Genomic DNA, 23,793 nt, shown 5'->3' with positions numbered 1-23,793 from the left:
GATCTTGTGGTATGCTATGCTGGAATTAGAAAGGAGAGAAGCCAAAGTCAGTTTGCCCTGAGGAAGAGACTCCCTATTTGACATCTCACCTGCTACTGACAGCCTATGGAAGTTGCTGTTCCATTGCCTGATTAAAAATAAAAAGGGAACAGCCTTAAAAATCAGAAATCCTTCTTTCCTTGTTACTTTCTTAAACTCATTTGAACCTGTGCATCGCCTCTGTGGGCTTGTTATCCCAGCTTCTAGAGCAGTGCCTGGCATCTAGTAGGCACTCAGTAAACATTTTTTGAATGAATGATGCTGCCTAGTCATGCGATTTTGAAAGACCACCCTGTGTGTTGGGCCCCTTTCCACACTCCCCTAAAGAACATAGAACTATGTCAGGAAGAGCAATTATGAGGAACTTGGAGAAAAGGAATGGAAAGTAATTGCCATTTCATATATGCCCAAATTCTGGTGCACTTTGGGGAATCCCCTAAGTGTCTCAGATGAGTTGCAACTCCAAATGAACATGTAAAGCAGTTATTTTAAATATGCAATGCTAGACTCGAGAAAGTTTAGCACCTGCTTTCCTTCTAGGGTGAAAAGGAAATTTAGTGCTGTACGTGTGTGTCATTGTGCATGAATACTGATAGTTGCTGTGACACTGTTAAAACATTTGTGTCTTTCTTGTGTTTCTCTGGCCCATCAGATAATGGGTTATACTTAGATATGTAATTCAAGACTTCCTCACTCCTAATCCCAAAGCATTTGAGCATAACCAACATTTTGCTAGAAGAGGGTGGTGTGTGTAGGCAGATGTGCTTTCTACAGATGAATGTTGGAATTTGAATCCCAAAAGGTTTATAGGCAGGCCTTGGATTCTCCTGCTCTAGAAGCCAGGAAGTAAAATATCATGGACCACATTTTTAATACTAGGGCTAGAAGTGTAGGATGTGAAACTAGTACAGGAAATGTAGAACAAGAACATTTGGCAACCTTGTGCTTCCTGTCTAAAATAACTATTATGGAACATTAGTGGGAGGTAGTAGGTTATAGTGAATTCTAACACTTTCCTTATTAGACTCCTTATACTACCGAATTTTTCTTATGTTATAGATTTTTTTCTCTTTTATTTTCTGTTCTTACAAAGGTCATATCTCAAGTGTGTGTGTGTGTGTATGTAAGGGGATATCTATATTTAGTTTCTACCTTTAGGTGCATTTGTTTTCCTGAGTTATATCTTCAACAACTGACATGGTATTGTTTGGGCCAGACATTTATTTTGAGCACTATATGATTTCTGATGGGAGTGCTGTAAACTCCAGCTCTAAATTGATGTTGAAGAATCGATAAACTACTTAGCAGAGGAATAAATGACTTGAGGTAAAAATAACCAAGTAAAATGTAACTCCCACTTTCAAGTGTGCAGAGTGAGAAGGAGCATATTTGACAAGGAGAGCCTTAAGCAGTTATCATCCTCAAGGTCCTGTCCCTCATCTGGGTTAACTTTGCAGATACTGTTTTTTTTTTTTTAGAAAGAGATTACCGTGAAAGGAAATCAGAATCTGCTGATTATAGTTTGGCAAAAAGTTTGGGTCGTGACACCAGCCAGATTCTTTTCCTAAGGAGGTCAGAATTGTTTTCCCCTGTTTTGAGTATCTTTAGTTGATATCGAAGTGTTGAATAGTGATTATAGAGGACCTGAAGAAGATCTCTTTAGGTGAACACTTTGGATGGCACTAATTGACTTCTTCCCTTTTTTGGTTTATTCTAAGGCCTGTGTCTCTCCCCATTTGGCTATTGTCCCAGATATTTTTCAGCAGGATCCAGGAATTAATTCATTCATTTTGTAATTCAGCAAAAACTTATTGAGCACCTGCTTGGTACCAGATACTCTGTTAGATATGGTAAATAAAACAGTGAAAAAAGATACACAGAGGTCCCCGACCTCATTGAGCTTTGAGGCAGACAAGTGAACAAAGAAACAAATAAGTACTACATACATAAAGTTCTTACTGATGGTGGTAAGTGCTAGAACAGCTATGGATGAGAAAAATAGGCAGGACCTGCTTAGAGTCATGGTAGGAAGGTTTCTCCGAAAAGATGCATTTCGGGCTGAGATCTGATGAACGAGAAGGCATCTGTCTCACAAAGAGCATGGGGAACAGCACACACAGTCTCTGAGGCAAGACAGGACTGGGTATGTTGCAGAAACAGAGGGAAGGCCCGCATAGTTGAGTGAAAGGGAACATGGCATGAGATGAAGTTCAGAGAAGTAAACAGAGGCCACATTATACAGGGTTTCTAGGCCTCTCGAAGTTTGAATTTTATTCTAAAAGCAGTGAGAACCTGCACTAAGGTTTTAAGCACGGGAGTAATATGAATTGTTTTATATTTTTTGTAAAGGGTACTTTGGCTGCTCTGTGAAGAATGAGTCAAAGGTGGGCAAGAATGGAAGCATGATAGCCTATTAGGAAGCTATTTGTTTATTGCAGGAGCGTAGGTAAGAGGAAATGGTGGCTTGGGTAAAGATGATGTTAGCAAAGATGAAGAGAGAGAGAGAGATTCAAGATGTATTTTGAAGTTAGAATCAAAAGGCAGGATTTACTGATAGTTGGGAAATACAGGATGTTCAAAGAGTAGGAGTTGAAGCTGACTTCCCATAGAAAGGGAAAAAATGATGCAGAAGAAAAGGGATATCTGCAGGAGCAGTGTCTTTGAGCAGGCAAGAGAGGATTAGATTCAGGGCCACTCTTTTCATTTTAACAGGACAGAAGAGTTGAGAATATAGATAAAGATGTAGGTCAGTTTGTGGATTTGGCCGTGGGAAGATGAGAGAGCTCTTTCTGATGGCTTTTGTTTTCTCCATAAAGCATGAGGCAAGATCAGCAGTTAAAGGCAGGAAACGGGAGAGGAGTGGGGAAGATGTGGGAGGAAAGGGGAGAGAGGTGAAGATATATCATAGTCACTTTGAATCAAAGTGGGAAAGCAAGTTTAATGCAGAAGTAGCATTGCTGGGCAGAGATGAGTGCTCAGTTGAGGCTTGTGATCATGAATACTTTAAATGAAAGTGAAGCCCATCAGCTCAGCTATGTGAATTTTCTCCAACTATGTTCAATAGCTCCAATGCAGGCCCAGAAAAGGCTGTTTAACTGAATTCTACTTATATTTTACCATGTAAATATATCTGGGAGAGCATAATATGATATAATGGAACAAACACTTGACTAGGGTCTGGAAGACCTGGAGTATAGTGTAGGCTCAAGCTACTTGCAAACCATGTAACCTTGGGCAGGTCAGTTAACCTTTCTCTGCCTCCCTTTTCTGAATAATCTTTAAGATTCTTTCCAGTTGTAAAACTGTGTGATTACTTTTTTCCTTCGGGACAATTTCTGATCTCAACCAGTTTCTCATTAATATAGTGTTGTGGTTAAGCGAGTAGGCTTGAGACAGACTGCTTGGATTTGAATTCTAGTTCCACTACTTCCCAGCTGTGTGACCTTGAGTAAGTCATTTCACCTTTCAGTGCCAGTTTCTTCATCTTTGTATTGGGCATTAAAATAGCACATACTTTCATTAAGAGAGTTATTGTAAGGATGAAAGGAGTCAATGCATGTGAAGCCCTTAGAACACTGCCTGTACTGTGCCCTCAATAAATGTTAGCCATTATTACAATCCCAAGCTCTACAGCATCCCTTTAGCCAAAGATCTGAAAGCTTGGAATTTCTTCTGCTTGCAGGCACGCATGCCACCTGACACCACATTTAGAGGAGATCATTTTGCTTCAGGGCAGTGGTGTGGCATAGGAAAACAATTTTATAACCAAATAAACCTTGGTTTAAATCCTGAGTCTGCCATTTACTTAACTGTGAGACCTTGAGTAAATAAATTAACCAGGGGCAGGCCCGGTGGCGCAGCAGTTAAGTTCACATGTTCCACTTCTTAGCAGCCCAGGGTTCGCCGGTTCAGATCCCGGATACAGACATGGCACTGCTTGGCAAAAAGCCATGCTGTGGTGGGCGTCTCACATATAAAGTAGAGGAAGATGGGCACGGATGTTAGCTCAGGGCCAGTCTCCCTCAGCAAAAAGAGGAGGATTGGCAGTAGTTAGCTCAGGGCTAATCTTCCTCAAAAATTAATTAATTAATTAACCAGCTGATATTCAAATTCCTCTTCTGTAAAATGAGGACAACAGTAATATTTATCTGATAATTTCTAGAGAAAAATTAAATGATGTAGTACATGTAAAGTACCTGATAGTACAGGGCTTGGCATGTAGTAAGCATTTAATCAAAGCAGTTATCATAATTACGGTACCCTGCCCTAATATTTACCTTCTTATGTCAGCTCTTGAGGCACAGGCAACTTTTGTCCTTGTTACTGGTTATTTTCCTGGAGCACAGAGGAGCAATAAGTAGCCCATCAGTGAGAAAGACCTGAAAGAAGAAAGCAGTATCAGTCAGTACATTAGAAACAGGGTGAAGTTAGAAGGTCTAGAATAAAAGGGGCACGTGTTATTTGTTACAATAAATATTATAGACACATAGATTTCTCCTTTTTTCTTCTTCTTTCTTTTTTTTTTTTTTTGAGGAACATTAGCCCTGAGCTAACATCCACCGCCAATCTTCCTCTTTTTGCTGAGGAAGATTGGCTCTGAGCTAACATCTGTGCCCATCTTCCTGTATTTTATATGTGGGACGCCTGCCACAGCATGACTTGATAAGTGGTGCCTAGGTCCACACCCGGGATCTGAACTGGCAAACCTGGGCCGCTGAAGCGGAGCGTGCAAACTTAACTGCTACACCACTGGGCTGGCCCCACACATAGGTTTCTTTTAACATTGAAATCTTCCTTTATAGTTTGAATATTGTCTGCCAGTAAGAATGGGTTAATAGAACCCAAGACAATAGTATGCCTGATCTCCTCTCTCAGTCTAAGAAGGTCACCATTGCCTTTCATGTCTGGACAAAGGCACCTTCCACGGATCCCTGCTGATCAAGCTCCAGGGAAGTGGCCATTCCAGTGAGGTCCTTGAGCCCCTTGATGGAAAGGCATCATGTGAGACTGAAAATGTAATAAAAGCTTATTTATAGCTGACCCTCAGTATTGCTTTGTGAGCAGCATCTACTCTGCTTCCCAGGTTTAAAAACACCTTACTGAATTGTATTGAGAATTTTAAGGAAAAGAAATATGGAGGAGGGCAGCTCATTTCAATGCTTTCATGTAATGATAATCAAACTAGACCTTATAGGGCTCAAAAAGGAGCTCAGTTAATATAGGTGTTTTAATCTCAATGTTATTTTCCACAGGGCATTAATTACAAAGATAAATCAGACTCAACTTTTTTTTCTAATCAATTATATTTCAGAAAAATATTAGATTTAATTCTTCCAGCTGAAATCTTGGTCATTCTTGTTAAATGCATTTCCTATTATCAGCCTGCTGATTTCTTCTACTAAACTGAATGATCAATGTTAATGCAAAATTTTATCAACTTAAAAATGAAAAGTAAGCTTCCATCTCAGCCCTAATATCCCCTTGTATGTGCTAGTTAAATAAGTAACATGAACTCAGAAGCTAAATTACCTTTACTAGAGCCTGGAAAGCAGATTAGTCAGTATGAATTATGGGCTCTCTTTCTGTCTCAGACATTTGCCCATATCTGTTTCTTGCACTCTAAAAAGATTGTGATAATAATTGTGATCTTACCAGGATACACTGTTCTAGTGGCTGGAGCATCACCTCAGATATTGGGATACCATTTGTAGTTGGGCAAGTTCACTTCACTGCTCAATCCATTTCCCCTTCAGAAAAATGACAATGATAATATCTCTCCTTATCTATTTTGCTTGGAGATTGTAGGAATAAATGTAACATGGATGGGAGCAGTTTGAGCATAAATACATAAATCTGAAAAATTATGACTCCTCAGGAATTTTTTAGGCATACTGGTATTTCTGTTTTTAGAAAGTCTCTCCTTCCCCATAAACATATGCATAATACACCCCATCACCATGAAATTTAAAGAAACACACACACACAAACTGTCATATTATCTAATATACTTTAAAAAAATGGTTACTTTGCACTCTGGAGAATTTGATCACACATTCATATACTTATATCTGGCTATCTATGCATCCACCCATTTATTCATCAAGGTATTCAACAGACATTTGACCTGTTCCTACTATGTGTCGGGTATTATGCTTTGCTAAGGAAAAACTGTAATAATCAAGACAGGATTGATTCTTGGCTCACAAGCTTCTGGGCTAGTAAGGAAGACAGCAAACAGTTAATATAAAGTTTAAGTACTGTAATGGGTGACTGTCAGAGTGTAATAGAATACCTAGCAGGAGTACAGAACCTGAGATGTAGAGGGTAGAGAAGGTAAAAAGAATTCCCATGGAAATGATGTTCTTGCTGAGACTTAAAGAATGAGTCATTGTAGCCTAGCAAAGAGAAATGGGGAAGAGTATTCCAATCAGAGGGTACAGTATCACTGCAAAGCTTTGTAGTATTTTGGAGCATGTATCCACATTTAGAAATTAGCCCATTTTTAGGTAGCTGTACTTAAATCTAGAGGAACTTCATGGCTTTTCAGACCTTATGGATTATTGTCTCTGATCCTGGATATACTGTGTGAATGAAACCCTGCCCTAGCATGAACTAGTTTTGCTCTTTGATTACTAGTCTAACTCCTAAAAGTCACGTTCTCAATCTCAAATGTTTTATTAGGGCCTTCTTATGGTTCTGAGTATTGTTTATTTTAGTTACCACAATTTCAGATAATTGCATATTTGCATTTAACATGAATTTAAATGCTTTTAATGAGTTTCTGCATTTTGATTGGGTTAACTAGTCTATTAGTAGAGAGTTGTGTCCATCAACACACAGTCTGTTTTATCTCTATAAGCCCCAGCAAGCATGCATAATTTCCTGATATTAACATGAACTCAGAAACCACTAGTCAATGTGATTTCAGTAGTGACCATTTATTTATAAACCATTTTTAAGACCACGTAAATCACTTTCTAAAATTAGTTGAAGTCATTTCCCTCCCAAACTTTCTAGGGTTTTCTTCTTCACTGAGCTCTGGCTACTACATAGCTTTCAATTGTGTATGTTTGAACTATTTCTTGTTGACTTTTAAGAATTTTTCTACACCATTTGCCTTGTATTTTCCTCAAACTAAAGACAGTTTACCCTCCAATTTAAGGTCTGGACCTAATCAAGGCACGGCAAAGTTTACCTGAAAGTAGAGAACATTGTTTGTAATTAACAAAGGGCATGGTGGCTTATCTCACTGGCTTGGACATGGAGTTAATGTCTGCGCATACTTTTGAGGCACAACAAATCAAGGATTTAAAATGTGATCCTGTTATGCACTTGACAGTATATATAGTGAAAGTTTATGATATGTAATTACATATGCTTATCTCTTTGTGGGACTTTATTTAAAATAAAAAAGGGCCTCTAAGCCCAACTCTCTCTTGATTTGGACTGCATAAGCTGATGGTTGACAAAACAGCGTTCAGAGTTAACATAATGTCTACCATATAGCTAACTTTAGTTTTTGAATGTGAGCATCAATAGTTGTAAAGGAAATGTACTTCTCTATTCTTTCATAAAAGTATTGTATTATCAAAAACTTCAAATAGAGAGGAAAACATGGTATACAGTTATACCCACCATACAGAGTTACCAAACATTAATATTTTCCATATTTATTTCCAATTCTTTAAGAATACAGATGTTGTTGATCAGTTAAAGTTTACTCTGTGCCCCTCCTTGATCACATTTTTCTCCCTTCCTCCCCAGAGGAACTACCATCCCAAAGTAGGCGTACGTCTTTCCCATTCATGTGTTTGTACACGTATGCATCTAGAAACAGTATTTGGCATAGTTTTAGTGTTTACAAAATTTATATCATACTGTGTGTATCATTAGGCAACTTGCTTTTTTCACTCAATATTTCTGAGATTTATCTATATCAATATACATACCTATTCATTTTAACAGCTGTAAAGTATTTCATTTATGAATGGCTGTTTCTCAGCATATTTATGCATTTCCTTGTTGATCGGCTTTTTAGCTTTTTTCACTACTACAAAAAAATATTCCAGTACACATCATCGTATGTCTCCTTCTCTATATGTGTGAGATGTTTTTCACCTCGAAGTGGCGTTGCTGGGTTTCAGAGTGTGTGCATCTTCAACTTGACTAGACACTGCCACATTGCTCTCCAAAGTTGTTATACTACTGTCTTACAGCTCGGGCTGCTATTAGTAATATACACCTGAAATTTACACAATGTCATAGGTCAATATGACCTCAATAAAATTAAAAAAATAAAAATAAAAACCAAAGTTCCATGGACTGGCTTATAAACAACAGAAAATTATTTCTCTCAGTTCTGGAGACTGGAAGTCCAAGATCAGGGTGCCAGCATGGTTAGGTTCTGGTGAGAGCCCTCTTCCAGGTTTCAAATTGCCAACTTATATATCCTCATGTGGTGGAAAAGAAGGCTGGAGAGCTCTCTGGGGTTTCTTTCATAAGGACACTAGTCTCATTCCTGAGAGATCCACCTTCATGATTTCGTTACTTCACAAAGGCTCCGCCTCCTAATACTAACACATTGGGAGTAAGGATTTCAACATATGAATTTGGGGCAACATAAACATTCAGTCCATAACAACCACTTTATGCTTCCACGAGTAGTATGTGAGGGTTTCTGTTTCTCCATATCCTCCAGTGCTGTAATGTCAGACTTAAAACATTTTGCCAATTTTGTGAGTATGAAATGATGTCTCACTGTGTTTTAATATTCATTTTCTCATTTACTAGTAAGGTTTAATATCTTTCCATGTGTTTATTGGTCATGTGGATTTCCTTTTCTATGAATTGCCTGTTCATATCATTTACCCATTATTCTATTTGGCTTTTAGTGTTTATCTTATTGGTTTGAAGGATATTATCTATTCTGCCTACTAATCCCTTATGCTTTGAAAATATGATCTCCTAGTCTGCAGTTTGTCTTTTAACTTTGCTTATGCTGCCTCTGTTGAACAGAAGTTTTTTATTTTAATTGAATAAAATTTATCAAGGTCCCTATTCTTTAAATATGAATCTATGTGGAAGAGAGTTTCATTCCCATACAACCTGGAGTTATTCTCATTAAATAAAAATGAAGCAACTTGAAGTAAGACACCAGATTATATTTATATGATTGCATATAAGATAAGCTTGGGAGGTTACCTAGAAATGTACAGGAGTCGCCATCACTAAAAATGTAGCTTCAGCAGACCACCAAAGAAACTAAGTAAGTTATGCAAGATGAAAAAGTTTTAGACATCTGCTCTACAAGAATGCGCATACTGTACGGTGGGCAACAACACTGTACTACTGTACACTTAAGAATTTGTTGAGGGTGCATAGGAGCACCTAAATATATAAAGCAATTATTAACAGACATAAAAGGAGAAATAGACAGTAACACAATAATAGTAGGGGACTTTAACACTCCTCTTACACCAATGGATAGATCATCCAAACAGAAGATCAATAAGGAAACACTGGCCTTAAAGGACACATTACACCAGATGGTCTTAGTAGATATATACAGAAAATTCCGTCCAAAAACCACAGAATACACATTTTTTCAAATGCACATGGAACATTCTCCAGGATTGATCACATCTTAGGCTACAAAACAAGTCTCAATAAATTTAAGAAGATCGAAATAATACCATGCATCTTTTCTGACCACAAAGGTATGAAAATAGAAATCAACTACAGGAAGAAAATAAGAAAAGCCACAAGAATGTGCAGATTAAACAAAATGCTACCGAACGATTGAGTCAATGAAGAAATCAAAGGAGAGATCAAAAAATTCCTGGAGACAAATGAAAATGAAAACACAACATGCCAAAATCTGTGGGATACAGGAAAAGCGTTTCTAAGAGGGAAGTTTACAGCAATTCAGGCCTACCTCAACAAAGAAGAAAAATCCCAAATAGACGATCTAAAAGCACATCTAAAGGTACTGGAAAAGAACAACAAAGCCCAAAATCAGCAGAAGGAAGGCAATAAGAAAAGTCAGAGCAGAAATAAATGAAATAGAGATTAAAAAAAATAGAAAAAATTAATGAAACCAAGAGCTGGTTCTTTGAAAAGATAAACAAAATTGACAAACCCTTAGCTAGACTCACCAGGAAAAAAAGAGAGAAGGCTCAAATAAATAAAATCAGAAATGAAAGAGGAGAGATTACAACGGACACCTCAGAAATACAAAAGATAATAAGAGAATACTATGAAAAGCTATATGCCAACAAATTGGATAATCTAGAAGAAATGGATAAATTCTTAGAAACATACAACCTTCCAAAACTGGACCAAAAAGAAGTAGATTATTTGAATAGACTGATCACCAGTAAGGAGATTGAAACAGCAATCAAAAACCTCCCAGAAAATAGAAGTCCAGGACCAGATGGCTTCCCTGGTGAATTCTACCAAAGAGTCAAAGAAGACTTAATACCTATCCTTCTCAAACTCTTCCAAAAAATTGAAGAGGAGGGGATGCTTCCTAACTCATTCTATGAAGCCAACATTATCCTCATACCAAAACCAGACAACGACAACACAAAAAAAGAAAATTACAGGCCAATATCACTGAGGAACATCGATGCAAAAATCCTCAACAAAATTCTAGCAAATCGAATACAACAATACATTAAAAAAATCATACATCATGATCAAGTGGATTTCATTCCAGGGATGCAGGGATGGTTCAAAATCCACAAATCTATCAACGTGCTACACCACATCAAGAAAATGAAGAATAAAAATCACATGATCTTCTCAATAGATGTAGAGAAAGCATTTGACAAGATACACCATCCATTTATGATAAAAACTCTAAATAAAATGGGTATAGAAGGAAAATACCTCAACCTAATACGGGCCATATATGACAAACCCACAGCAAATATCATTCTCAATGGAGAAAAACTGAAAGCTATCCCTTCAAGAACATGAACCAGACAAGGATGCCCATTGTCACCACTCTTATTTAAGAGTCCTAGCCAGAGAAATCAGGCAAGAAAAAGAAATAAAAGGGATCCACATTGGAAAAGAAGAAGTGAAACTGTCACTCTTTGCAGACAGCATGATTTTATATACAGAAAACCCTAAAGAATCCACTAAAAAACTTTTAGAAACAATAAAGGAATACAATCAAGCCGTGGGATAGAAAATCAACAAACGAAAATCGGTTGTGTTTCCATACACTAACAATGAAGTAGCAGAAATAGAAATTAAGAATACAATCCCATTTACAATTGCAACAAAAAGAATAAAACACCTAGGAATAAATTTCACCAAAGACGTGAAAGATCTGTACACCGAAAACTATAAAACATTGTTGAAAGAAATCGAAGAAGACACAAAGAAATGGAAAGATATTCCCTACTCTTGGATTGGAAGAATTTACATTGTTAAAATGTCCATACTTCCTAAAGCAATCTATAGATTCAACGCAATCCCTATGAATGTTCCAACAACATTTTTCACAGAAATAGAACAAAGAATCCTAAAATTTATGTGGAACAACAAAAGACCCCGAATAGCCAAAGGATTCCTGAGAAAAAAGAACAAAGCTGGAGGTATCACACTCCCTGATTTCAAAATATACTACAAAGCCATAGTAACCAAAACAGCATGGTACTGGCACAAAAACAGACACACAGATCAATGGAACAGAATTGAGAGCCCAGAAATAAACCCACACATTTATGGACAGCTAATATTCGACAAGGGAGCCAAGAGCATACAATGGAGAAAGGAGAGTCTCTTCAATAAATGGTGTTGGGAAAACTGGACAGCCACATGCAAAAGAATGAAATTAGACCATTCCCTTACACCATGCACAAAAATCAACTCAAAATGGATTAAAGACTTGGATGTAAGACCCGAAAACATGAAACTTCTAGAAGAAAACATAGGCAGTACACTCTTTGGCATCAGTCTTAGCAGCATATTCTCAAGTACCATGTCTGACCAGGCAAGGGAAACAAAAGAAAAAATGAACAAATGGGACTACATCAAACTAAAAAGCTTCTGCACAGCAAAGGAAACCATCAACAAAATGAAAAGACAAGCTAACAATTGGGAGAAGATATTTGCAAACCATATATCAGATAAGGGGTTAATATCCAAAATATACAAAGAACACATACAGCTCAACAACAACAAAAACAACCACCCAATTAAAACATGGGCAAAAGATCTGAACAGAGATTTCTCCAAAGAAGATATGTGGATGGCCAAACAGTCATATGAAAAGATGCTCAACATCATTAGCTATTAGGGAAATGCAAATCAAAACTACAATGTGGTATCACCTCACTCTGGTCAGAATGGCTATAATTAATAAGACAGGAAACAACAGATATTGGAGAGGATGTGGAGGGATGGGAACCCTTGTACACTGCTGGTGGGAATGCAAACTGGTGCAGCCACTATGGAAAGCAGTATGGAGTATCCTCAGAAAATTAAGAATAGATCTACTATATGATCCAGCTATCCCACTGCTGGGTATTTATCCAAAGAACTTGATAATGCAAAGGCATAAAGATACATGCGCTCCTATGTTCATTGCAGCATTATACACAATAGCCAAGACTTGGAAGCAACCTAGGTGCCCATCAAGGGATGAATGGATAAAGAAGATATGGTATTTATACAGAATGGAATACTACTCAGCCATAAGAAATGATAAAATCCGGCCATTTGTGACAACATGGACGGACCTTGAGGGTATTATGCTGACTGAAATTAGAGGGAGATCTCACTCATAAGTAGAAGATAAAAACAACCACAAACAAACACATAGCAAGGGCGAATGTATTGGTTCTTACCATCGGGGAAGAGGGGGAGGGCAAAAGGGGTGATTAGGCTGACATGTGAGGGGATGGACTGTAATTAGTTTTTGGGTGGTGAACATGATGTAATCTACACAGAATTCCAAATATCTTATGACGTACATCCGAAAGCTATATAATGTTATAATCCAATGTTACTGCAATTAAAAAATAAAATTAAATTAAAAAAAAGAATTTGTTGAGGGTCGATCTCATGTTATATCTTTTCTTTGCCATAATGAAGAAAAAGAAACTAATTCAGTACATGTACTTTTAGCCTTAAAAAATAGTAATTTCATAGGAAATCTAAGTGTTAGTTTATTTATCAATAACTATATTCCTTAGACAAATCATCTTACTTGTCTTCAATTTTTTTTCCTATATAAAGTGAGGAAATTGTATTATATGGTTTCCAGGGCCTATTCCAACTCTCAAAGTTCTATGGTATGTGGAAATAAAGTATGGTTTAAGTGTATTCTAATGATTTCAAACATTCATTAAGAATTTTCCCAATTTCAGATCGTGCAGATTTTCAAGAATTCCACTAGTATTTCTTGGAAGCCTTCTAATAGACATCCGTACTCCCTTTTGAACCTTGGGGGTCATCAGTACTGCTAAAACTGTTCCCATAGACGCTCTTGGAAGACCTAAGCTAAGAGAAGATAAAAGAATGAAGAAAAAAGACAAGTTGTAGAAGATCAGAAAGGGAAGAGAGAGTGAAGATAGTGAGGTGTATTTGGAGAGGAAGCCTCAGGACTATTCTGTAACACCAAAGCCATTCGTTGCTGTCCTGTGTTCCAAAAGTCAGAAAAAATGCCTTTACTTTGATAAAGAACAGAAGGTATACTATGTGGAGGTGAACTGGTCAAACGTGGATCTTGGTCGAATGCATCCATCAGTTGTATTGGACTTACAAAACTCTGCCCTTGACATTTAAAGATGACCCTTATCATTGCTACTGATCTCTCTTGGCAAATGACTACCTTTTGTATGCTGCTTCCCTGTGAAAACTACCCCTTGATTTGCAGTCAAAGCCACTATTTGAAGATTTTTTTTTATGTGCCTGTGCTTCTGATACTCTGGGCCCAAATCCTGGCTCAGAAACAACAATCCTCTCCCTAAGGTCTGCTGCCACATCCCAACACTGTCTCAGGGGTGTTTGAGGTGAGCATCCTTAAATCCTTCCTCTACTTTCCATTGTCCAATTTGTTTTTCACTTTGCATTTTTCTGCCCCTTTGTCTATCTGGTAGCCTGGTTTCATTAGAGAATCTTAGTGTGAGTGATATTCTTCTGTAAGACTTCTAGGTGATGCCAATGAAACTATGCAAGAAGCCAGTTAGCGTACAAGTCTCATAGCAAAATAAAAGGATAGGCATGACTTCTCTGCTCCTCAGCACCCTCTTACATTATACTCAAGTGCCACAGGGTCACTAAGATTTCCTTGAATTTACTTTTGCACTCTCTGCACTCTGTGCCTTTGCTCCAGCGATCTCTTTTTCCCGAAATACTCTCTTCTCTTTTTCCTTCCCCCCATCTGCTTTACAAATATGACTTACTGAAGAGGTCACCAAAGAATAAGGCGCTCCATTTTTGAGCACTTTGTTTATACTCATCACATTGTATTATGGCTACTTGTTTACATCTGTTCTGTAGGACCCCCAAACACACACACTATGCACATTCTATAAACTTTTTGTGAGTGGAGACTTAATTTTAACTTGTAATAAAAATGTACCCATTTCCTAACAGCAGCTGTCATCTTCCTTGTAAATTGTTCTACCCACAACTTTCACACATAAAGAATGAGAAGAGGGGGACAAATATAAAGAATGACTTACTTGGCGACAATCAAAATAAACTTCATGTTATCCCAGTCCGAGTGGTATAAAGCTTATATCATAAGAAGAGAATAAAAAACAGCATTCTTGGATGTATGCCTTGGCCTTGTTTAAAGGACCATGAAAAGAGTGAAATTTCACTGCCACCTCAGTAGAACCCAGTACTATAGCAGTGACACTGATCTTGGCAAATGTGGAACCAGCATCATTACTTTAGGTAGTGTACTGTAAACTTTCTTCATGACAGCGTTATAGATGCTATCTGAAGTGGGTATTCCAGCATCAACACTTGTTAAAATTGTGGTGACTGGTTCATTGTGTTTTTAACAGCTGCACATAAATCAATTCTTCTGTAATAGAATAGCTAGTGCAGCTACCAACAAAGATGAAACAAATTGTAATTTTCTGATATCTTTAGGTAACTAAAGAAGTATGCCTCTGTTAATAAACTTAACAAAACTCCCATGAATATTGTCACTTGCTCCTTTTATCACCTTTATCACCATGTCTTATTGGTCAATAGGAACATAACAGGAACTCACTTCCAGGCCAGAGGATTTTCAAGAAAATATTGACCAGCCTTAGCTAATTGAGAACAACTAAAAACCTACTGATCTTTATATCACACGCTAGGGCAATTAGGAACCTACCGTTAAGTGTGCACTCTGTGGTGTGCTAAGAGAGATATAAAATTGGTAGTTTAGTCTCCAGTTCTGTGAAGTGGGTGACAATATACAAAATCTTGAAGATCTGTACATTCTACTGCTCAATAAGGTGATAGAAACTGCAAGTGCTTGGAGAATACAAATTAAGGAGAGGTCCTTATAATATAGGGTTATTCCCAGAAGGCTTTTTTCATCTTACTCAGCTATTTACTATCCCACCCAAATCATATTTGCCAAAATTTGGGGTCTATCCTTCCTCCTATGGGTAGCAGATATCTGAGAGCTTTGCAGATGTTACAGATTTTGACCTTTCTTTCCAAAGTTGCATATGCCCTTATTTATACCCAATTGGTGGTGCTTTTATGCACATTTTTGTTTAATTATTCCAGCTTTATGCCTAAATATTGGAACCTGCTCTCTTTTTAATTCAATGGACAAGAAACATTTTCTGACCCTTTCACATATCCAACTTACCTGCCCATATTCTATTCCATTCATCTTCACACCTCAAGATTAGAAGGGACTATGTAAGGAGGTCTTAGCCTTTTGTTGTCCTAGCACTTAAAAAAACAAGTAGAGAAGACAAGAGACACCAAATATTTCCTAGAAAATGAGTAGGTCAAAGCTTTTGCCAATAGACCTGATCTAATCTACTTCTTCTATTTGGACAAAGCGTTTTATCAATATTTGACATACAATATATTTTACTTATTTATTTTCTTTATTTTTTGTATCTGCTACTAGAATATGAGCGCCATGAGGGCAGGGATTTTTATCTCTTTTGTTCACTGTTGTATTTCTAGAGGCGAGCATGTAATAATTGCTCAATAAGTATCTGTTAACTGAGTGAAAGGAAAGTTATCCGAGTCTCACTGAGGCCAGTGTTAGCTCAGGTACCTAGGGTAACTACAGGTAAGGAGGAGTGAGTAAAAGGTAACACATTTTTACTGAGTATTTTACTATGTATCAGATCCTCTGTTGACTATGTTTTACTTGGATTATCTCAAAAGCTCTGTGAAGTAGATAATATCTCCATTTGCAGATAAAGAAATTAATGTTCAGGGAGTTAATTATCTTGCCCAAAGTTGCACAATCAGTAAGTGGCAGGGCAGGATTGTTATGCTAGAAGTTTGATTCCAGAGCCTTTGCTCTTCTACCACACACCTCTGATCTTCTGGGAAGGCCAGGGAAGCATTTATCTATAATACAACCTGCTGCCACTTAAGTCGTACTCTCAGGAAGCCATATGTTCCCAAGTAGGGCTATAGGATGGTCACTGTGGTTAGGGAAGGACTTAAGACGATAGGAAATCTCTTTAGGTGGCACCTGTAGAGAAGATACGAGTCCCAGCAGCTCACATGAGGAGTTCTGTCAGTAAGGAAACTGGAGTCTAGCCTTGAATCTCCCATTATTGAGACATGACATCCCCTCCCAACCACCCCAAAATTCTCAGCAGAATGGCAGTAGGGGGTGGGGATGATTAGACCAGGTGACTGCCAAGGGCCCTGCCAACTCTAGGACTTCTTTTCTCTGACTGTGAATGAAAGGCATAACAATTAAGAGGCATTGTTATTTTCCTATCAGGGGCTCAAATGCTTTTCCAAATTTTACTTTTCCCATTGAGTCTTGTTGAAAGGTCCCTCCCCCACAAAATAATACTGATAATTGGTCCATCATTTTTTAAACATCCTACAAAATTTTCACCAACTCTATTCCAAATTTCACAGTGTCTGGACACTGAATATCTTACTTTTTCAGCTCACAGGCCTTATACTACCAAAATACATGGCTACATTAATCTTCACAGTAGCTTCTTGCTTCCTTATTGGGAAGTAAATAACCTTATCAACTACTCTGAAACGTAGCTATATAGGACTGTTTGCAAATGAGTAAATGTAGTTAGGGGAGGTGGTGTGATATATTCATTCAGTCAGTCAACAAATATTGATTGAGTATACCCATATGTGTCAGGCACTAAGTTAGGTGGTAAAATACTAAAGTTGCAGTCTTGAGACCAGTTTAACTCCTTATAAGCTATATTGGGCAAATTAATCTCTTTAAACCCCGTTCTCTCGTTTTTAAAAGAAAATAATAATAGTACCTGGTCTACCTACTCCAACCCCCAGAGTTATAAAATTTAAATATGAAATGATATGAAATACCTTTGTAAACTGTAATGCACTATTTAGTGTTGGTAGTTTTTATCTTGGACTCCATGTGTAGAATTTTAGTTAATGAGAGTCTTTTAGTTCTTGGACCCCATTTGTATATTTCATAAAATATCCTAAAATAAAAAATCACAAACAAGAACTCTAGTTTAGTGATTTGCCCAAAGTCTCTTAGTAAGTCATTGGTAATTTTAGAAGCAGAACTCAAGCTCTACTAAAGATAAAAGTTACATTGTAGTACCCCTTGCTGATTTGGAAAAACGTCTTTAAAAAATCCTAATGATGCCTTGTTAATATTTTAACATTCTACAGCCCACTCATTGCTCTTCTTTTCCAGAGGAATTTATATAAATATTTATGCAATTATGCATTCCTTATTCATTTGTTTTTAATTACTTTTGTTTAGTTTGTACATGGTGTTAAATTTATTTGAATCTGTTAAATGGAAGGTGCTTTTTCAGTAAGTCAGAGATAGCAATTCCCTACTCAGTCATACAATGGCAGTATTAATAGTGGTGATGTTCTGTAACAGAAAGGTTTGAATGAAGTAAGAAACTGTGCTTATAGGCTGCTGGCATAACAGCTTGTAAATGTTTCCTCTTCCCCTAGCAAAAGTTAAATATCAGCCAAACTTTGTATACTAGAGCAAGAGCTGTGCTGGTTCTATCTGCTGTAATCCATAGCATCCTTTATTTAAGTGATAATGCACTCTAAGGCCACGCCCTGCCCAGTCTGGTAAAGAGAATCACCTACAAACAGATGCCAGTATGTCTGTGTGAACTCTACCAGTTAAGCGTATCACTGCAGTTGATGTATGGCAAACTGTGGATCACTTGTTTCTGATAAAATTCCTTGTGTCTTTATGGTAAAGGCTTAGGGATAAACATTTCCAATTTGGTTTTCCTCTCTTCCCCTTCGCCTGCAAGCAGGAACAATAATTGTCGTTACAAAATAGAACTCTCCTTTGGGTTTTGACATTGACATCGCTCCCTAAGTGAAGAAGACAGTAACTTTGTTCACTATGTCTACCTCAGTTCCGTGTCTCTAAAGAAGTGAGAATAAGAAGTGGTAGAAAGAGAATGAGATGTTACCGGGGGAAGGTGTCCAGAGGACCATTCTAAAATATGTCATGAGGCGTATATTGACTGTCTGTGGAGGCCACAGTGTGGAATGATGAACTGCAGTGTGTGAGTGTGTGTACACCTGAGCCAGGCGTGGGGGTGTAGTGAGCAGATAAGATGCCATCTACTTAGGAGAAAGAAACTGTACTTACTTAACGTGACTTGGAAACAGTTGTAAAACAAAAAGGAATGCAGCTAGAGCACAGGATGAGCAACCAGGGTAGGAAAAAAGTGCTAATAGTGTTGGCATGGTCACAAGGAATACTTAGTTACTGATGTCGGCTCAGACATCTTCCTTAGGAAGCTACCTTTCTGTAAGTTAAGGCATCCTAGACTATTATTCCTTGCCCTTGCATCACATTCAGCTTAAATTTCTTCCAGAAGTAGTAACTGTTTTCCTTTTGTTGATGACATTATTTGTAGAAAAAACATTTTTAAAACATGGAAAAGCAGTTTTGAAGTCCACAGGTGCCTTGAAACCATAATTGTGGTGAAAGAGGCAATTTTATCAGGAAGTGTGAGATCTCTGGGAATTGAGATATTAATGGTTTATTGTAGCAGGGAAGATACCAGGTTTGGGAATATGGAGTTGAGAAATGGATCTGGATCTAGGTAGAGTAGCTATAGCAGGAAACCTGTCGTAGATTGAAATGAATTCTAAAGATGAAATCAACTACTCAGGGGATAGATAGTATTTTTGTGCAGAGGCCCCATTACATTAGAGAATGAGAAGGAGAAAAGCTTTAAAGCAAAGTCAAAGAGAAGAATTTTAGGTGAATGCAAAGGAGCAGATCCCCCACAGCTGACGTGTGGTATACGCACTGAGAGAGAAATGTGATTCTTCAGTCTTAAAAGGCAATTAGCCAATATAACAGTAGACTGATGTTCTTGGAATCTTCACTCCTAATGAATCAATTCACCCTTGCCTAAGGGAACAAGAGGTACTACTCCAGTTATCAACCACCTCTTATAGTGTTCAGAGCTCCTACAAAGGTTAGCAACACCTTTGTGTGGCCAAGATAAGGGAAATTATAGAGGAGTGCCAAGAGAGGCTACTAACAATGGTCCCAGTGCCAAAGTTTGGATATCACTCCCTGCCCTCATTCCTCCAAACAAGGACTTAGAGATAAACTGCAATTCTGTTTAAGACACTAAAGAAAAGTATAGAATGATGGGTCTAAGTAAGAAACAATTGAGGTTTAAGTCAAATCTTGATTATTCAGGAGCTTATTATCTGGTTTGTGGGTTCGCCATACCCTTGGTATTCTTTATTCTCCGTTCTGCTGCCTGCCTTTTGGTAATTTTCTTGCTCAGTAGTTCTTTTACCAGGGGCTGGACAGGGAAGGAATAGGAGAATGACACTTTTATCAGTCAGTTTTTCTCCCTGTTAGTGCTTTGGTGAAGATTCTAATGGGGAAGGAGGCAGAAACCATGCACCAAAATGAGAGGTTTGAGGTCTCTGTGAATTTCATTTTTCTTCACAACCTCTATCCCTTGTGAAAAGGTGAACTAAGTGTATAATGTTTTGGGGGGGGGAAAAATCCCACTTCCTATTAAGGGAGGAAAATCAACCCCTTAAAGAAAGTGCTGAAAGTTCTGTTTTTCAGACCCTTTTATCACTATATTGGGCTAGAAAATATGCTATTCCAGGCAAACTTTAATTGCTCCCCGAAGAGGGATAGATTAAACAATTTAATGTGACATTTACAATAATATGTTGTGGAATTTTTGGTGGTGGTGGTGGTCAGCATTTTTCATTTTTCCGAATCACCTCTAACAAGTTTGTTATTCACTAACACTATCGTACATGTTTGACCTCTATCTTAGTTATCCTAGCTCCTATCTGTAATCTCCTTTGCTAGGATGACTATGCTGTGTTCCATTTAATTCATCTCCTTACTCTCAATCTAATTATTTGGGGTTGTAACTAAGCCACATACGTCATTTTCTAGCTTATTTATGAAGTACAGATCTAATCATGTTATAAAACATGTTTTTGAAAGGTAAAGAATTTTCGTCATGGGTAAATTAACTTGGATCACAAAGGGCTATCCTTTGTGGTGGTCCAGGAAGCAATAAAAGTGTCATTTATTTTAATAAAATGTATGTGTGTAATATAGCTTATGGTTTACTTATGGTGAGGGAGAAGGAAGTCAGAGGCTTAGAAAAATCAGTTAATAAAATCCTAGGTAATTTTTAAGAAGAAAAGGATTAGAAAGACGAAGAAATGTAATTGTGTTTAATAAAGTATTTTAGAAACAAAATGTTGGGCTTATCTATTTTGTAGAATTAAATAACAAGTGATGATAAAAATCAGAAGACCCTTGGTTTTTTTTTAAGTTCTTGACTTCTTAAAATACTGTATATGCTCCAACAAAAAATATTTGTGTCAAATATAAGTGAAGCCAATATTCTTATATTTTAAAGGGAGTCTAGAAACAACAGAAATGCCTCATAAGTGATGTCAGCTATGTATTCATTATTTTTGAGTAAAAGATCTGTCATGGCATAACTAGTTCCATCCTTGCAGAACTGAAAAGGATTCTAATACAGAGAAAATATTTGTACCATTGTTTTTGTTTATTAAATCCTACCCTTTGGGGCTTAATTAGCGTTCATTTTGGAAGGATTGCAATTGCTGCTTGAAAGAAGTTTCTTGTTCAGAATTGCCTACTTACCATGCTGGTTTCCTCACTTCTTGTTTCTAGAAAATCATTTCTAAATAATAAACTATACAATGGTACGCACTGAGACAACTGATTAGTTTTTTGTGACTCCTTATAATTCTTAAAAATACAGCTTTCCTGGGGCTGGCCCCGTGGCCGAGTGGTTGAGTTCGCGCGCTCTGCTGCAGGTGGCCCAGTGTTTCATTAGTTCGAATCCTGGGCGCGGACATGGCACTGCTCATCAGACCACGCTGAGGCGGCGTCCCACATGCCACAACTAGAAGAACCCACAATGAATAATACACAACTATGTACCAGGGGGCTTTGGGGAGAAAAAGGAAAAAATAAAATCTTTAAAAAAAAAAAATACAGCTTTCCTGGGGACCAGCCCTGTGGCCAAGTGGTTAACTTGGTGTGCTCTGCTTCAGCGGCCTGGGGTTTCACCAGTTTGGATCTGGAGCGTGGACATGGCACTGCTCATCAGGCCGTGTTGAGGCGGCATCCCACATGGAAGAACTAGAAGAACCTACAACTAGAATATATAACTATGGACTGGGGGGCTTTGGGGAGAAGAGGAAGAAGAAGGAAAAAAGGAAAAGAAGATTGGCAACAGATGTTAGCTCATGTGCCAATCTATAAGAAAAAAAAATACAGCTTTCCTGATGACCAGGAGCCCTAACAGCCTGATCCCTGGAGTGATAGATGGGAGACCCAACTCTCCCACTAGCTTGCTGTGGAACTTTAAACAAGTCACTTAGCCTCTCTCAGCTTTACAGTTTCATATAATCTATAATCACGCCTTCTCTGGTCACCTCACAAGGGAGCTGTGAAGTGGATGTGAAGGAAAGTTGAAAAGCTAAGAACACTCTCTGAATATAAGTTATTATTCTTAATATAAGCTGTCAAGCATCTGTTTAGTGACAGCAATAAGGGAATGTTCCTGCGTTTGCAGCTTTTTCGAATTTATCAATATTACATCTTTAAGCTCCAACTCTTCACTGAATCACACAAGATAGTACTTTGGTAATACAGTTCACCACTATGCTGAAGGGCAGAAGCAACCATTTAAAAAAATGTAGCTTGCTAGAAGATATCTGGGAAGAAGCAACAGATATATTGCCACATTGAGCTGAATCATTTTGTTGACCACAAGGCAGAACAGCAGCAAGCTCAGAAGGGAGAACTGTAGTCATTATCCAAAGGTCAGGCTTGATAAGAAGACTTGGCTGTTTCCTCCCCTGACTCCCAGATGTCTGAGGGGGTATGTGGGCAGCAGGGGGAGCCAGAAATCTCAATGTAGAAGAAAATGTTTAAGTGATTTTCTGCGAATAGAATTGGCTATGTTCTGTGCAGAATGACAAGATTCCTGTCTTCAAGGAGTTCTTAGTCTAAGGAAGTAAGGATTTCAGGGAAGCAGGGATTTCAGGCAGAGTCCACATCTGTCTTGTTGCTTGGCTCAAATAGGCATTCCAAAAATGGCATTTGGATGATTGGATAGATGAATGGGTGGACAGACGAGTAATGAATGAACAATAAACTTTGAAAGGTAATTCCTTGGAGTTACTATTTGGAAAAGCAGAGGTGACAACTTGAAAACTTTTAACAGTGTGACTTAGAGTCAAACATATACTTCAGCTAAAAATTTCAATACCTGAAATTCAGACCAAGGGTGGGGAATACATTTTTTTATTAGTTTGTATGTAAAATGAAAACAAAACTAAAAATCAAGGATTCCAGCTCTTATATGTAAAGCTACACTCCAATGAAGTATATTACGAACTATATTATGAAGATATGTTGAATAATTTATCATAATTATTTTTAATCAATTTGATTTATTTCCTACCAAAACATCTTGGAGGTAACATTTATACTTTTTCTTTAATCGATGGTGAGCCATACATCAGTAAAAACATTAATCCCAACACAAACCCCACAGGGTGAGGCAACATAGTACAGGAGAAAGATTTGTAGCCAGAAAATCTGGGTTCCAGCTTCTCCACATATTCATGTTATGACTTCAGGTAAATCACTGAAGCTCCCCTGAGCTGCGATTTTCTCAACTACAAACCAAGGACATTAATTCCTTCTCCCGTCATAGAGATGTTGTGGAAGCCCCTGGTAAGCTGTAAAATTCGATGCTTATATCAGTTATTGTTAGAGCAGGAGTTAGAAATAATGTCCTAGTGCTCCAAGACTTTGGTTTCTGGCATTCTGGTGTAGAGGGTGGAGTGCAGTTCTGGAATGTTAGCCACCACCCTGAGAACATTCAACTTAAAGATAGTGATGTGAAAGATTCCTCAAAGTTAATATTAAACAGAATACATTTAACATGACAGTTGAACAGATTCTAAGGTACAAGTTTAGACTCCATTTAGATGGTGCTCCTCTTTTGAAGACTTCTCTAGACTTCACTTATATTTGCCAATCCA

General features: G+C 37.8%; 1 protein-coding gene across 29 annotated transcripts in view; it reads left to right on the top strand.

Annotated features, from left to right (window-relative positions):
• The window catches only part of ENOX2 (ecto-NOX disulfide-thiol exchanger 2), a 258,718-nt gene that overhangs the window by 63,059 nt on the left and 171,866 nt on the right, over positions 1-23,793 (top strand). For 4 of the 29 annotated variants that reach the window (XM_070258457.1, XM_023633690.2, XM_014729175.3 and 1 more), the window contains one exon: positions 13,422-14,066. The exons of the other annotated variants lie outside the window; for them this stretch is intronic. The gene's annotated coding sequence lies outside the window, so the exon portion shown is untranslated. The remainder of the gene's footprint in view (positions 1-13,421; positions 14,067-23,793) is intronic. 29 annotated transcript variants of the gene reach the window in all.

Source organism: Equus caballus, chromosome X (genome assembly GCF_041296265.1).
Source record: "Equus caballus isolate H_3958 breed thoroughbred chromosome X, TB-T2T, whole genome shotgun sequence".
Taxonomy (NCBI): Eukaryota; Metazoa; Chordata; class Mammalia; order Perissodactyla; family Equidae; genus Equus; species Equus caballus.
The sequence above is the reverse complement of the archived record's forward strand: the minus strand, read 5'-3'. Positions and strand labels throughout refer to the sequence as shown.